The sequence below is a fragment of the Schistocerca gregaria genome, chromosome X (genome assembly GCF_023897955.1).
Source record: "Schistocerca gregaria isolate iqSchGreg1 chromosome X, iqSchGreg1.2, whole genome shotgun sequence".
NCBI lineage: Eukaryota > Metazoa > Arthropoda > Insecta > Orthoptera > Acrididae > Schistocerca > Schistocerca gregaria.
The window spans coordinates 164888923-164906026 of record NC_064931.1 but is presented as its reverse complement, the minus strand read 5'-3'; the positions used below and the strand labels follow the sequence as shown (position 1 = coordinate 164906026).

Sequence of the window (17104 nt, the reverse complement as noted above, 5' to 3'; positions counted from 1 at the left end):
TAATCAGCTAATCTGATAACATGTTGCATTCACAATGTAAATGGGCAGCTGCAGACAGTGATGCTAGTGTTTACCAAGAGTCATTTTATAGGTGCATCTTCAAGGCCTTAAGCATTTGTGACGAAGCAGGCTGGAATCTCTCCACTTCGTCTCTTTTTTTTCCACCTGCCTCCTTAAATTACTTTTATTTTAATTTTTGCCTAGTTATCTTTACACGTATGAACATAATCTGCATTTCCATAAAAGAGAAATGTTGGTCCTCCGTCTTAAGGAATATAGCACGAGGTCTAATTTTGTGGCTACTTTTGTATATGTAATTAATTTCCAAATTTATTTTGACCATTCCTAGTTAAATTTTTGTTATAGGGTGAAATCAGTAATTGTTTTGTGACAGATTCTATTGTTGACTTATAAATAAATATAAATTCTGTAGTAAATATAAACATTTGGAAGAAAAACTACTCAGATTCTTGAAGTATCTATTTGGCTCTATTCAAAAACATATTAGCAAAGTCAGCACTTAATTAATTCCAAAATAATTACCAGGTTCAATGGCAAACTATTGCAGCAATATGTTGATGTAGCCTGCAACCTATTAATGAGGCCTTTCAACATTACGGAGGAATCAAACCCTTGCACTAAGATAAGCAGTGGAAGCAGTCATCACCAGGAATGTTTTCAATTGGCTGAGATACCCAATTACTTGCTGTATGTTAGATGGGAACTTCTTAAATATCTTCACACCATAGGATATAATTCCTAAGTTAGATTCCTGTCTTGTATTGACAGTGCCGATCACAGTTCAGCTTGAACTGATTTTTCACAGCCACACTACAGTTCTTTCTTGCAACCTATATACCCACTATAATGACTGATTCTTTTTACCCAACAGACAGCATTCTCAGGTGCAGTATGATGCTCAGGATGGGGAGAGCCAACTGTTGCCTTATCATCAGATGGTGCATGTTTGCAGCATTGTTGGAGTGGTGCAGCTGTGGCCAGGTGTGAACCGTGTATACTTCTCACTACATTCAGTTTGTACATGTTTTGTTCTTTGGCCATAGCTACATGAGCCACAACAATGCTGGAAATATGCAATAAATACGTCCCATCTGATGATAAATCGCTTGTGAATTCAAAACCAGCCATGGTAAATAGAAACTGAAGAATAAAATTGAAGGCGCCTGGCTGCTGCAAACCTTTACACAATTTTAAACCTGAACTGAAATTGCTTCTTCTGGCAACATCTGCTTGAAGAGAGGTATTTAACAAAAACCTAGTGGCATAAGACTATGATTGCTTGGGCTACTTAGAACTAGATGTCAATATTCTGTCACAGTAACATGAGCAGTGACAGAGACCAATATGTTCATTATTATTACTTTTCAGCCAGTGAGCTAGCTGGTAATCTGTAAGTACCTAGTATGTAGACACAGAAGACACAGAGTGTAAAACCAATGTAACTTACACCATTTTGGTACAAACAGACCAATGATCCTTGGAACATAGCATTATTTCTAGTTAGACACACAAACTATATCTGAAGAACAAATTCAGTCTATATAAAGAGATCTACTGCTCTAACTATTATAAAAGGTAGATTGGCAAAACAAAAACATGACTTGACCCACCTGTTTTGAACAGTGATGTCATGGTTTAAACTATTTCAAGCACATACAATACGGTGACCATGACATCACTTATTACAACTGCAAACAAACATAAATAACATGTGAAGTATTTAACTCCAACAACAGAATCAAACTGACAGGAGAACAGAATGACGGAGGTGGTTTCGGGCGCGGGCAAATATACAACAGTAAGAATAATGACATTACAGCAAAACAAATATTTGCCCAAAAATCAAGCACATGAAATCCTCAAAATTTAACACAAAAAATTACAAAAACAAAATCTATTGGCACTGTAAATTTCGATATCTCAAATGAGGACTACAATAACAGCAACCCATACACAACTAAAAAACTCAACACCACAATTTTCACCTACATAGCTCCAACAAAGCCCTCGATACCAGGAACCAACATAGAACTCTAGAACATGGTGTTGCAAATTTCACTTCACCCATAATCCTCAAGCAAAGGTCTTGATATCGTGAACTTGCACCCAAATCCAAAACCCGATGACACAAATTGACCTATATAGCACCAAAAAAACAAATCCCACTGTACAAAAAGCAACACATTCAAATGCTAAAATCTATTTTCCATGCTTTCACTTACTCTACCTAAAGCAAAGACCACAGTACAACAAACCAAACCATGCCCACATGAGTAATATCAGAAACATATTCTAATGGTACATCAATAACCATGATACCAACCAATCACAATGCAACACTATTACCACACACTGACAAGAAAAATCCCAAAATTTATGAAAAATTGCATCATCACTAATTTCAATATACACAAAGAAACTATAGTCAACAAACTCATACCATACATAGTGTGGTATCAATGTCTGATACCACACTTGTTAGGGGTTGAAGTTATTGACCACGGTCCATATTAGTATCATTGGACCCGCGAGCTGCGACCAGTGCCACTCGGTGGCTTGTATCGAGTTTCTAGCGAGCTATCATCCACTCTTGCTTGGGATGTCAAGTAGTAAGGCCTTCAGCTGATAGGAAGCAACCTCTAACAAGACACTTAGTAACATATGGCCCAAACGAGGCCTCAATAGCTATCTGTTTATAATTGTATGTATGCAGCCAAGAAGAATCCTGTACAACCAGTTAAGTTCAATATATATTATTTTTTTACCAACAACTTTTAATTATTTTAGCCATTGCAGGTGCAGACCATTCAGTCAGCACGTTTTCGACATTACTGAGAAAACTGCTGTGATTTATATGTTTCTATTTAGCATTGGCCACCAGTCAACACTGGCGACGACTCATTCGTCGTCGTCATAACAATTGGTGAGAAGGTTAAAGGTACAGATTTTTTGGAAAGCAGAACAGTGAAAGCACTATTTATACATGTTTACAGACTATATACCCGGCTGTGCCACCCATCCTCTCCACATGGTGTGATTGACGAGTGCATGACATTTTTTCCTACTCCCTTTGTTAAATATTTGCTTTCGTTGTGATGGCAAATCCAGAGGCACAACTGTTATGATTACAGATTCAGCAGCCCAATGCACTACTGCACACATTGCGACCGCTCGTCCAGGGACAACAACAAGCTGTGCCACAAGTACCGGCTGCAGAGCCGGTCACAGCCCCGCCGTTCCGCACATTTGACTTCTGCGTGGAAAGATGGCAACAGTGACATGTGCAGTTTTCACACCACCTTGCTGCATATGACATCCAATGTAAAACATGGCTGCACGTGCTTTTATCTTGTGTTGGCGTAGCATCGTACCTCATTCTCCTCAAACTCTTCCCGAGAAGTTCTCCAGATCAGCACAGTTTCGAAGAACTTGTTCAGGAATTAACTGATTATTACAAGGAAAGCGTGAATGTTGTCACTAAGCAGTACAAATTTTTCCGCACAAAACGTGTACCTCATCACAATTACTGTGAGTGGGTAGCCACTTTGCAAGGCCTCACTCGCGACTGTGGCTTTTCATGTTCTTGTGGCATATCATATTCTGACATAAGGGTACAGGACACTATAGTGCAAAACGTGTCCAACACACGCATTAGAGAGCAAATTCTTCAATTATCCAACCCCACTTTAGAACAAGTGTTGGACATTTTGGACAGGCACGACACTTTGGATTTTGCTGCAAATTCTTTTCAATCACCTCCCACTGTCTTTCAGGTTAGCAAGCTGGCTGCACGCGCATCACACATACATGATGCTGTACCGGCTCGGCGCGCGCCTGCCCAATTCACTTCCAGGAAACAGACACCTGTTATGCGCCAGCAGAAGCCGCCTGCTTTGCGCTCATGCCGATTGTTCAAGGCAACAAGGCAACAAGAAGGGACATGTCCAGGCAGTGTGCCTCAAGACAAAAATCTAATGCTCCATGTTACGTTTCGAGACACGGAACGGTTTCCAAAATAAGACTTCCTATCACAATGAGCTGTAAGCAATGGAAATAAATGTTGTACATTCGCCTCCTGTACCTGTGCCATTGCCCGAGTGTGTGAATTTTCTTTGTGATGCCAGTGCAAGCCGACGTAAGGAGACCCATCACACACAATCTGCCTGTCAACACAAGCCAGTGCACACTGCTTCTCAGAATGCTAATTTTTGCTGATGGCAGAACAAACTTTTTGTAAACTTGAACATTCAGAATCATATGATTCCTTTTCAGTTGGACACTGGAGCTTCTGTTACACTCATGAATCAAAACTTATGAATTGCTTGGTTCACCTCCACTGAGTAACGCAAATGTTACGTTAGCTACCTACAGTGGTCAAAGTATCCAGGTTTTAGGACTCCAAACTCAAGTGATTTTGTTTCATGTACTGTGTTCACCCTCATCTGTAAACATTTGTGATCTTGATTTATTTGATGTATTCTCCCTAATTATGCATGATAACATACTAGCTGTCACTAAATGTGTTCCCACCAAAAGTGTTTCCGAACTAAGTCAAGAGTTTGCTGACATTTCTTTCGCCAGGTTCAGGGCGCAAGACAAATTTTCAGACGCATATTGAATTGAAGGACAATGCACAACCTAAATGTTTCCGCTCTCACACAGTGCCTCACGCGCTTTCTAGATGAAGTTGCTAAAACACTGCATGCGCTTGAGGAACAAGGAGTGATTGAACCAGTGACAGCATCACTATGGACTTCACGGTTGGTTATCTTAACAAAACCATCAGGCAAATTGCCGCCATCAATCCCCAACTTGTTGTTTCAACATTTCCTTTGCCACGTCCACAAGACTTGTTTGACAAATTGTATCAAGGTAAATATTTTTCCAAGTTAGATTTGCGATCGAGAAGGAAGCTCTTTATTTGATTTTTGGAGTCACAAAAACCCACGCCAACACACTATCCAGGTTGCCAATAGCTGAAGACTTGCTGTTTGACTCTTCCGAACAGGCTTGTATGTACACTGGTGTGCAAAATGATGATGTAGTAGAAAGTTTTCCTGCTGACTTTTGTCGTATAACCACAGCAACAGCTAACAACCTAGTATTAAGTGTCGTTTCGCATTATGTCACTAAGCAATCGCGTTTGTCTAAAATTTGGATTGAAGAACCATTGGTTCGTCTTTTTTTTTTTGTGCAGGCGACTTTTGTCTTTAGCCATGGGGTCTCTGCCACTTGCCCTAAGTTTCCAGTGTTGGCGCCATCAGGGCTGCCACTGCAGGGCCCTCTTCCTAGCTCTCCTCACTGCTGGGTGCCAGCGCGGATACCATGTCTCACAGTGGAGTCGCCCGCAGTGCCAGCAACGCTGCGGTGACCAGATGACCATATGGACCAGGTGCCTTCAACTGAGATAGGGCACAGTGAAATCCCGGTTACAACGCCATCCAATGCCGCAGAACAGTCTGCACTTCCTGATTTCCTTCTTTGTTCCCGGTCGGGTGCCCCGACCCGATGGAGGTCGACCCTTCGGTTGCTCCCATAGTTGTAGAAGCACAGATGCCTCATGTTGACGTGCACCCTGGAGTAGGTTTCCAGGCGTTCCCTGTCTCCTGTTGATCGGAATGGCAGGGTGTAGGTGGGCATGCCTCGCCTGCAGCCATGCTCCCCACCTCCTTGACTACATCAGCATGGCGTCCTCCACGTGGCGGTCTTAAGCCATATTCAATGGCCGTTCACAGATTCGCGAGGGAGGAATGTGGTACCAACGTATGATACCACAATTGTCAGCGGTTGAAGTTATCAATTGCGGTCCGTATTAGTATCATTGTACCCATGAGTAGCTAGCGCTGCTCTGCGGATTGTATCAAGTTTCTAGCAAGCTCTCATCCACTCTTTCTCAGAATGTCAAGTAGTAAAGTAGCATAGCCTTCAGCTGATAGGAAGACACCTCTAACAAGGCACTTAGTAATGTATGGCCTAAGTGAGGCCTCAATAGCTATCTGTTTATAATTATATGTATGAAGCCAAGAAGAATCCTGAACAACCAGTTAAATACAATATATATAATATTTTCCAACGACTTCTAATTATTTTAGTCATTGCAGATCGAGACCATGCAGCCAGCACCTTATTGACATTACTGACAAACCTGCTGTGATTTATATGTTTCTATTTAGCACTGGCCACCAGCCAACACTGGCGATGACTCTTTCATCGCCATCATAAAACATATAATAAAAGCAAAAATATCTCCCACTGCAACAAGTAATGACCTACTCATAAGTATCTGTATCTTATTCACAATTTAAGAAAAAAGAAAAAATTAATATTAAATCTCTGACCATAAGGAACACATTCCACTAAAATTTCCAAACATAAATATGAATCCATCAGCCACAATGTGAAAATTCAAACTATCTCAGCAGAAATTCTGCCAATAGCAACTTGAAACATTCAATTCATGTCAAACAACTCACTAACTTACATTTAGCACAAGAGAGCGCCCCCAAATGCTACAACACACCATCTACAAACACAGACAGACTCAAACATCAAACCTCACCATGACATTACGACCACATCACAGGTCTAAGCAGATGGGTGTAGCATCAGCACCTGACCTTGAGCAAATAATGTGACAGTAGCCTCAGAAGGTAAATTTGAGGGGGAAAGCAAAAAGGGACCTCTTGTCGGAAGAGTAAAATTTTCAGTACAAGCAAAAACATTCAATAATGTGTAAAATTTCAATTTTCGTTTTTTTAAGTATATTATAACAGTTTACTTCTTTCTGAACACGCTCATATTGATTTGAAACTTGTTTGAATGCAACTAAAGTCAATTACATCATTAAAAACAAACAATGTCAGTCTTCGGAAAAGGAACCTCTTGTCGTTATTGGCAAATCAAATTGCTTCGACAAGAGGTCCCTTTTCTAAATATCACAGCTATACATGCAGTATAAAATAGCATCCCTTAAATTTTAGAAGCATTTTAAGGAGCTCAGAGTAATTTTGTATAAAAGAAAACCGTTTTGTGATTTCAATAATGCCAAACAACACACATGGTCCTATTTTTGCGAATGCCTACAGATGTTGCCAATGTATAGTTGGTAGCCCTCAGAAAGCAGCTGACAGCTGACGTTACAAATTCGTGCTTGCTCAGTTTAAAGTATGCAATGTGTGAAGATAGAATTGTGAAAGCACTAAATGATACTGGTCTTGGTGGTGATTTATATGATAAAAGTTGACGAAGTATTTCAAGATTATTTTTCTGAAAGAATGCCAAGTAGAGACGAATCAAGTGATGAGGAACTGGAACCTCAAGGTGATGAGTCAGTTAATCTATGTGATATTTCTTTATTACAAGACATTCCGAAGTTTAATGAAGCCTTAGGTAACAACGATAATGTTACTGATAATGTTATTATTGAAATAGAACGAAATGTTAATAGTGATCAAATTGTAGATGAGAATGATGGTGCTGAAGACTTTGACCTGGTAGTAACTGATGACTGCATAAATTTAATTGACTCTTTTGATGCTGACAGAGACCATGCTCTCGTTTCAGAGTTTTTAAAAGCAGGTTGCGGGTGGAAAGGAGAATGTTGCAATTACTGTTCAGTTGATGAATATTTGAAAATGCATCGTGAATGTGGTGAGATTTATCATTATGAGAACAATGTCAACACATTAGATAAAGTAATTTTAGGCCAATTGCGGTGTGTCACTTCAGATTCTTCTTTGACAGCTCGTAAACATAAAGTACAAACTGAGAGGAAACAATCACAAAGTAAATACTTAGTAAAAGGTCGGCAAGTTTGTACAAACACTTACATGTTTTCCTACAATATTAAAATTAAAAGACTAAAGTGCTGTAACAAAAATGTATAATGATACAGGATTGATTGTCAAAGCTCATGGTAATGCAAGAAAACTTCCTAAGAATGTAACTTCTTTTTCTGATTCAGAGTTTGTTGTAAGGTTTTTACACAATTACTCAGAACAACATGCCATAATTTTACCAGGCAGAAGTAGCACTCAGTATAAAGCAAATTTCAAGCTTCTACCTTCAAGTGATGATAAAGCCAAAATTTTTGAAACTGATATGGCTTCCTTTACAAATGATATGCCTGTAAAACCAGTGGTGGTGGTGGTGGTGGTGGTGTGTTGGGGCTTATGGGCGCTCAACATCGAGGTCATCAGCACCCTGACACACATTTAAAGGAACGAACGTGGACAGACCTAAGAAAACTAAAGCACACACTCAAAGAAAGCAGGAAAAGAAGGAAAATGCTACATAAGAAAGTAAAACCTAAGGAAAGGGGAAACTTAGCAACAAGAATGTCACAGGAAATTGTTATTGGCTGCCCACTTATATAAAATATGGGCTAGCTTGTCACACAGTGAGCAAATTAAAATCCTCTCCCTAAAATCTTTGTAAAAACATTTGACATGTCACAGAACTTTAAAACTTTAGCCACATTCATCCGAGTGTTGCCTAAAAGAGATGGCAGGTCTGCTGGCAAGTCAGCTGCGGCCTGCTGGTCAGAAAATAAAACACAATCCAATAAAATGTGGCGCACAATGACCTGGACGCCGCAAGCACCACACATTGAAGGGTTCTCTCGCCGGAGCAGGTAGCCATGCGTCATAGGGCTGTGGCCTATTCGAAGCAGAGTGAGGAGAACCTCGTCCCGTCGATGGGGCTGAAAGGAAGTACACCACACACGTGTTGTGGGCTTGACTATACGGAGCTTATTGTCAGTCACTTCCAGCCACTCATCCTCCCACCGACGCATAACCCGTGAGCTCAACAGCGAGGTGAGTGCGTGCAAGGGGATAGCACACTGAGATACATGTGGGGCGAGACACACCTCCTTGGCTGCGAGATCTGCCCTTTAATTCCCAGCAATGCCGACATGCCCCGGAACCCAGCAGAAAGCTACAGCCTTCCTCAGTCGCTGTAGTCGGAGGAGGGCATCCTGGATGGTCTGGACAATTTTGTCTGCAGGATACAAACGTTGCAATAAGTGAAGGGCACTGAGTGAATCGGAACAGACAAGAAATTTACGAGAGGAAGAATGTCTCATGTGCTCCAGTGCCCGCAAGATCGCAGACAATTCTGCATCAATGACAGCGAAAGTCTGCGGCAGGCGGACCTTGAATACACGATCTGGAAAAACAACTGAGCAACCAACAGAATCCCCTTGGTTCGACCCATCCATAAAAACAGCTACATAGTCGTGGTGCTCAGATAAAATGGCAGAAAATGCTGCATTAAAAACGGTGGCAGGAGTGCAATCTCTCTTGTACTGCAATAAATCTAAAATCACTCCGGGCCTCTTCAGTAACCAGGGTGGCAGGTGGTTTAAACCCTGGATTTGGGGTTGTACAGACTCCACACCAAGGGAATCTAGTACACGTTGCACACGGATCCCAAATGGCAACGTAGCCCTGGGGACGGCGGTAAAAAAGGCGGTCCAGAGGTGGATGGGCAACAAGATGGTGAGCAGGCGAGCTGGGAGCTGCAAGAAACTTACAAGCCTGGCACACCAGCAGGAGCTGCCGCCGAATGGTAAGTGGCGGTTCCCCAGCCTCAGCACAGAGGCTGGGTATGGGAATGGTCCGATAAGCACCCGTGGCCAGTCGAATCCCAGCATGGTGAACAGCATCAAGGATCTGCAAATAAGAAGGCCTCACTGACCTATATACTGTGCACCCATAGTCCAACCGTGAACGCACGAAAGCTCGGTAAAACTGAAGGAGACGCGCCCTGTCCGCTCCTCAAGACCTGTGGCTGAGGCACTTGAGGAAGTTGAGTGCCTTCAGGGTTCTGGCTTTCAAGTCACGTAGGTGTGGCAGCCATGACAACCTGGAGTCAAAAATTAGGCCCAGAAACCGCACTGTGTCTCTAAAATGTAGGACAGTATCCCCGATATGCAAGGCAGCCAAAGTAAGAAGACGACGAGAACGATTAAAATGAACACAAACACACTTATCGACAGAAAACCGAAAACCCGTCTTTGCAGCCCACTCCTCTAACTGCCGCACTGTTAGCTGCAAGTGACGGCTCACAGCTGCAACACTGGAGGAGGAACAGAAAACAGCAAAGTCGTCCACAAATAAGGAGCACTGTAGTGGACTCCTCACTGTAAACGTTATACTGTTGATGACTATGGCAAAGAGGGTAACGCTTAAAATGCTACCCTGGGGGACACCGTTCTCTTGCTCAAAGCGATCAGATAGTGTTACCAACGTGGGTCCGAAAAAAACGCTGAGACAAGAAAGACCGAATGAAAATCGGAAGCAGATGTGGAAGAATACAGTATCTCCAAGTAGTATCATATGCCTTACTGATATCAAAGAAGACACCAATACAGTGATGCTGATGGAGAAAAGCCTGCTGAATAGCCGTCTCTAGGAGGGTCAGGTTGTCGACCGTGGACCGAAATTTTCGGAATCCCCACTGAAAGCGGCTAAGGAGCTGTCTGGTCTCTAACAGCCAGACCAGACGCCGGTTAACCATCCGTTCCAGGGTCTTTCCGACACAGCTGGTCAAGGAGATACTACGATAACTACTGGGACATGTGTGGTCCTTTCCTGGTTTGAGGAGAGGGATGAGGATTGCCTCCCACCACGAGGTGGGGAACACTCCTGTCTGCCATATGAGATTAAAACATTCGAGGAGGATTCCCACATGGAGAAAGGGGAGTTGTACGCCTTAGAACTGTTCAACAGAAAGTCCAAGTTCGCTCTTTCGACAGTCGCACGGTAGCGACGAAACGCTGGATCCTGATTTGCAGTGGCAGTACTTTGTGCAAAATGCTCTGCCAGCGTCTGAGCAATGGCTCTGGGTGTCGTTAGGAGGCATCCCTGGTTCAGGACAGCAGTTATTGGTAAACGGCTATGTTTACCGGAAATCCGCCGGATGGCTTCCCATACTTTTGTGGAACAAATGGAACGGTTGATGGAGTCCAGGAACGCCTGCCATGACCTTTTATTGCTCTCTTTAATGACACGGCGTGCCCTGGCTCTTGCGATTCGAAAGGCGGTAAGATTGACCGCTGTCGGACGGCATTGAAATCGGCGAAGAGCCATACGCCTGTCCCGGATGGCTGAACGGCACTCTTCTGTCCACCAAGGCACAAGGCGCCGCTTAAGAGTGCCAGAAGACTGTGGTATGGACAGGTCAGCAGCATGATGGATCACAAGCGTTATGTGATCCACCCATTCTTGGATGCTATTGTGGCGGTCAAAGACAGCCAACCGAGTGAACAGTGGCCAGTTAGCCCTGCCAATTATCCACGATGGTGGCCGCTGCTCCAACAATACACCATCCAGGAGATGAATGCGGATAGGGAAGTGATCGCTGGAATGAAGGTCGTCAATGACCTCCCAGTGAACAGAGTCGGTGAGGGTTGGAGAGCAGAAAGATAGGTCAATGGCTGAGAATGACCCTGTAGCAGGAGAGAAATGAGTCGGTGTACCTGTGTTGAGGATGCACAACACTTGAGATGTTAGGAGGATCTCCAAAATTCGACCTCGAGCACAAAGAGAAGTGGAGCCCCACAGGACATTATGGGCATTGAAGTCTCCCAGGAGGAGAAATGGGCTGGGGAGTTGGTCGATAAGATCTGTGAAAGCGTCTAAGGTCATTGCATCCTGAGGGGGTAAATAAATGGAGCAAACGGTAAGCCTCCGAGGTGAATGAATTTCAACTGCAACTGCTTGCAGGTCAGTAGCCAGGGGGAGAACAGAGGAGTGGTGGTAATTATTGAGAAACACAGCGACTCCACCTTTGGCCCTTTCTCCAGTCAGGTCACCTTTGCGATATGACGTATAGCCCCTTAGTATAGGAGCATCAGATGGTTTGAAATGCGTTTCCTGTAAACACAAGCACAGGGGGCGTTGCCGTGCTAGGAGGTGCAGTTCCTCCACATGTGCCCGGAATCAATTCATGTTCCACTGTATAATGGGAACCATCTATCAGGGTGGGAGTACCTTCATTCTCACTTTCTGTCGGGGAGGACAGCCCACAACAGACGGAGGCTCAGTTTTGGGGCGAGATGAGTGCCCCAGTCTGACATCAACCTCCATCGTCTCTGAAGAGGAGTCGAGAGAGACGTCAGAGAGAATGACATCCACATCAGCAGACTGTAGAATGTCGGTCTCCTTTAGCGGGCGAGTCTTCACCTTTGTCTTTGGTTTCAATTTTCTGGCCTGAGGCGGCATTGGTGCCAAAACCTCAGAAGCAGTAGGGGGTGTAGCAGCGCTGGGCAATGCACAAGACTGGATCCGGGAAGGGGCAGGAAGTTCCATGACGTCAGCTACCACGGCCTGGTCAGAAGGCCGGGGGGGGGGGGGGGGGCAGCAGGCTTCACAGGAACGGCAGCAGCACACGTACATTGACAAACGCAGGTGCTAGTGCTGACAGTAGCAACCTCCGTTTGTGTAGTGGCATCGGATTTCAACACTGGCTGTTTGAGAATGGAAGAAAAGGAAGCAGCGAACGTGGGCGGCTGCATGGACTTGTAAATTTTCTTCGCCTCACCATAAGAAGGGCGTTTTGTAGTTTTAAGTTCCTGGATCTTCCGTTCCTCAAGAAAAACTCTGCAGTCCCTACTCCACACAGGGTGATCCCAGAGCAGTTGACACACTTGGGAGGAGAGGAGCAGCCAACTCCCTCATGGGCGGCTTTACCACATTTCCCGCAAGTGGCTTCCCCTCTACAGCCGAGAATAGTGTGTCCAAAGTGTTGGCATTTAAAACACCGCATGGGGTTGGGGTAATAAGGCCGTACACTGAGACGAAGGAAACAGGCCTTCACATGCTCTGGCAATTTGGTGGTGTTAAATGTAAGGATAAACGAGTCAGTCTTTACGAGAGTACCATCCACCCGTTTCATAATGTGTTGCACATTGACAATACCTTCCCGGGACCATTCAGCCTTCAGTTCGTCTTGGGGAATGTCAACGAGATCTCTGCAAGTCACAACACCCTTGCTGTAGTTCAAGGTGTTATGAAATTCAGTCTCTATCGCAAACTCCCCAAGAAATTGCGCCTTCTGAAGGTTCTGGGCTTGCTGGAAGGTAGATGTTTCAACCACCAAGGTTCCATTTCGCAAGCGCTTTACAGACTTTAGAGTGCCAGCAATGCCTTCTAAGCCCTTCTGGATATAAAATGGTAAAACTTTTGCGAAACTCCCATCGTTTCTTTTAATTACAAGAAACACATTCAGCGAAGCAGCATGCGTTCTGTTACGACTACCTGAATCAGGAGGACTGGCTACACTAGCCCTCTTGTTAGATTGGGTGTTAGAACCTTCAGCGGCCCACCCTCTCCGATGGGAGGAGGAGAAGAAGAAAAGTTCGAAGGTTCCATCTCGGTCCCACGAGCAGCTAGGGAACTAAGAGTCCACCTAGACAGAGCCCCGCGTGCCTAAGTAAGCCTTATACAACTGAGGTGCGGCAGGTTCCCCAGAGGTTGCCCGCTAATGACTGTTCCACCTCAACAGCCATGCATCTCATTGGCGCGCAGCACACCTTGACATTGAGGGGTTGTTTATAGAGGTTTATTCCATCCTTGCGATCCGGGTGGCCAAGCCAAGATCCCCAATCCCTGAGACACACAACATTACACCGCCACACCGCACGGTGGTCGTTGAAGCATGTCCAGAGCTTACGGTGACAGGGGACTGGCGGCGCTTACCAGTCCCCAGCTCAGGAACCCCGGGGTAGCCAAGCCCGTACCCAGCAAATGAATGCTGAGCCCCTGGGGGCGTAAAACCAGTATCAAGTAGGGTGTTTTGTAACATTTGGAAAGAGATATGCCCAAAAATAGTTGTCATGAAGCCCAAATAACAGCATTTCACTTCAGGAACTGCAATGGTTTCAGTGCCTGCAGTAACTAAAATGGAAACAATTGAAAAAATGCAGTCCCATCTACAACTTGTTGCAAAAGAAAGTATGTTTTATAAGGGAGCTATCAAAAAGACCACGGAAAATTTTGAAGACGGTGATAGAAGTTGTGTACACTACAGTTTTGACATGGCCCAGCACGTTCACATACCCAGTAGCCTGTTGCAGCCTGGACCTATTTAGTTGTTGGTTCCATTCAGAATAGGAATATTTGGGGTTATGTGTGAGACTGTGAACAAACAAGTACACTAGTACACTATCTACTCCCAGAAAAGTGTAGGAACAACAATGGGATCCAACGTCGATGTCAGTCTTTTCCACAACTACTTGAAAATCTACAGTCATGGAGAAGACAATGTTCATTCATGCTGACAATTGTGTAGGTCAGAACAAGAACGATATCTTATTAGGATATCTTGCTTGGAGAATCAGTAATAACAAAAATAAGAGTACTGCTTTGTCATTCATGCCAATAGGTCACACGAAATTTACATGTGACTGGACACTTGGACTTTTAAAGAAAAGATTTAGGGCCACTTATATCTCTTCCATACAATAATTCACCGACTGCATTGAGAAATCTACATCTACAACACATGTTAACTCAGCTGTTGCTGTTGTAAATAAAATAGGTCAAGTTGCTGTGAATACATATGACTGGCTAAATTTCTTGAAGGATGTTAAAGCTAACAAAGTATCTCACATAACTAAATACAACCACTTTGAGTTCAACGTTAGCTACAACGGTAGAGTACATTGCAAATTGGACATTGATGGAAATGAATTTGTGCACCGCATCCTCCCCAATGGCAATGGACCCACAGGGTTTCCTGCTGCAGTAATACCTCCAGGGATGACAAGACAACGAAAACAGTACCTTTTTAAAAACATCAGGACCTATTGCAAAGAGAACTACAAAGACATTATGTGTCTCAAAGCAGTCTCAGAATGTGAACCAGAAACTCAAGTCAGTGAAAGTAAAGATCCTGAAGAAGAATCTGACCAAACAAATATTCCAGTGAAAATAGAAGAGTCGAAAATGCTCTTGTTAAAGTGCCTTTAACAGCATTAAGACTTTTTTCATGAACAGAAAATCAAGCTGTTTGGCAACTACAAAATATGAGATCTCAGTAATCTATTTTGTAGGATTTGTGACTTCCATTTTCTTGTGGTTCTAGTGCCATTAATTGCTCCAGGATCAAAATTTGATCCAAAAGACGCCATAACATAGTGTAAAAATATATATATTACGGCAAAAAAATAAGCACAGGGCTTGCTATATTTTTCTCAACAAGGTGCCAATTAATTTGGTTTCAAATGTATTTACACTCTGATGTGATATAGGTCTCAGGGAGTAATCCAGTTATTGTGAAGTGTTAATTTAAAAAATTCCAAACCACTTGGCAAAAGATATTTTAAGTGTAATATATTAGAAGAATTTGTTTCTTAAATACCTAAAGTAATGATAATAAAGTGAAATTTTAAAAGCCCATATCTCAAAACACCTCTTTTATGTCATAAATATTCAACCTGCCATAACTGCCTCAAAATTAGAGATAGAAATAATTTTTTTTTTACAGAATGTTAAGAATTTAATGTTGAATGTAAAAACAACAAAAACTCAAATTCCTAATTTTTCGAAAAGAGGTCTATTTTCGCTTTCCACCTCACAAATATTGATGAGGCAATGACTGCCAATTGGCAAGAAAACAGGACTAAATTAGCTAGAAAGAAGTTTAATTACTGTTGGAACATTTGTTCAGTGTGTGCATCTTTTTGGTACAACCCAAAAAGGCCAGCACTGCCTACTCTGCACTTAGAAATGCTTCTCACTGTACTGGCCCACAAACAAGACTGACAGCACAGTCTTATTCAATCTGTCCTACAGCATATTCTTTTTAATCAGCGCAGCTAAGAGTTAAAAATTGTTTATTCTAACACTGAAATTCATATACTTACACCCTAAACCATTTACTCCCCAGTGGTACATCAGATTAATAATAAACAGCGAATTTTGAACACGCTGATTCTCTGAATGTAAGCCGAGACATTCGGATAAACCCTTACCTGTTTCTTTAGTATCTTGTTTTGCAAATGCAAATCTCTCACAGTATCTACTGTTTAGCTGCATGTCACCTTCTGCTTTTAGCAAGTCTCATCGTTAAACGCTTCAGTGACTGAAAATAAAGTTCAAGACCTTCACTACTTAACAACTCAAAATGTTTGAATGAGAGTTAACTTTGAAGAAGCCTTCCAACAACCATATAAACAGTACTAAATTGCATACAACATAGCTTTGTACTCTTTAATATAAGCTTACAACTATGAAACTAAATCTGCAGTTTATAACGTTCTCAGTACAACGCTGTACTTGCAGCTTGAGCACATACGACACAGTATTAAATACATCCTATACATTTATATTCTAAGGGAAAATACGATATGCTAACCACAATAATTTTAACTGATCAACTTACTTAACTCCCAGAATGTCAATGTATATTACGTTTCCTATTCTCTCTCCAACAAATTTGCAACCCATTTTGCGTTCTGCTTTTCGTATCTTATAACTCGAAACAGCACAAAGCCTATGGCGGAGTTACCACTACTGTTCCACGAAGCATATACTATCTTGACCAAAACAATAACAAACACAGTTCTTCCCGGTGGCCAAAATTTTCGTATTCAAAGTTTATGCTCACAACGCCTTCAAACAAGTATCTATGGTCGAAGCCTTCAAATGGGTGTGGTAACTTCTGAGAATTATATCACTTCCCTTGTTTCGCTGTCATTAAAGTCTTTTGCGATTCATCGCCAAACACTGTACTTGTCTCGCTTTATTACATATTTACATATATTGCAAAACAAAGTAAATTGACTAATTCAACGAAAACTGGGTCCATGGAAATACAAGTGTAATAAATTTCTTTGCAATCGTTCGACACTCGTTAACTATCGATAGTTGTGCGCTTCAATCTTGTAGCCTATAAATAGCGGCCCTTCGGCGCTGCCGTTGATAGAGAAATTTGAAGTACAGCAGAGTTGGAATCAGTAGCACTTGTCGTAAATTTGTTTGTAGTGTGAACGTAGAAATTGAAATGTTGGTGTGGGAAACCACTTTAACTCCGCCTGCAGTTACTGTTGGAGTGAATTAAGTAGCTCTGCAGTTGC

The 17104-nt window shown here is 42.7% G+C and overlaps 1 long non-coding RNA gene across 2 annotated transcripts in view; it reads right to left on the bottom strand.

Annotated features, from left to right (window-relative positions):
* Positions 1-16858, bottom strand: part of LOC126299262 (uncharacterized) — a 98208-nt gene extending 81350 nt beyond the window's left edge. The window contains exons 1-2 of one of the 2 annotated variants that reach the window (XR_007552759.1): positions 16411-16858; positions 16001-16110 (exon numbers count right to left, since the gene is read on the bottom strand). This is a non-coding gene — a long non-coding RNA (uncharacterized LOC126299262). The remainder of the gene's footprint in view (positions 1-16000; positions 16111-16410) is intronic. The other variant, XR_007552758.1, reaches the window with a different exon arrangement.
* Between the last annotated feature and the right edge of the window lie 246 nt (positions 16859-17104).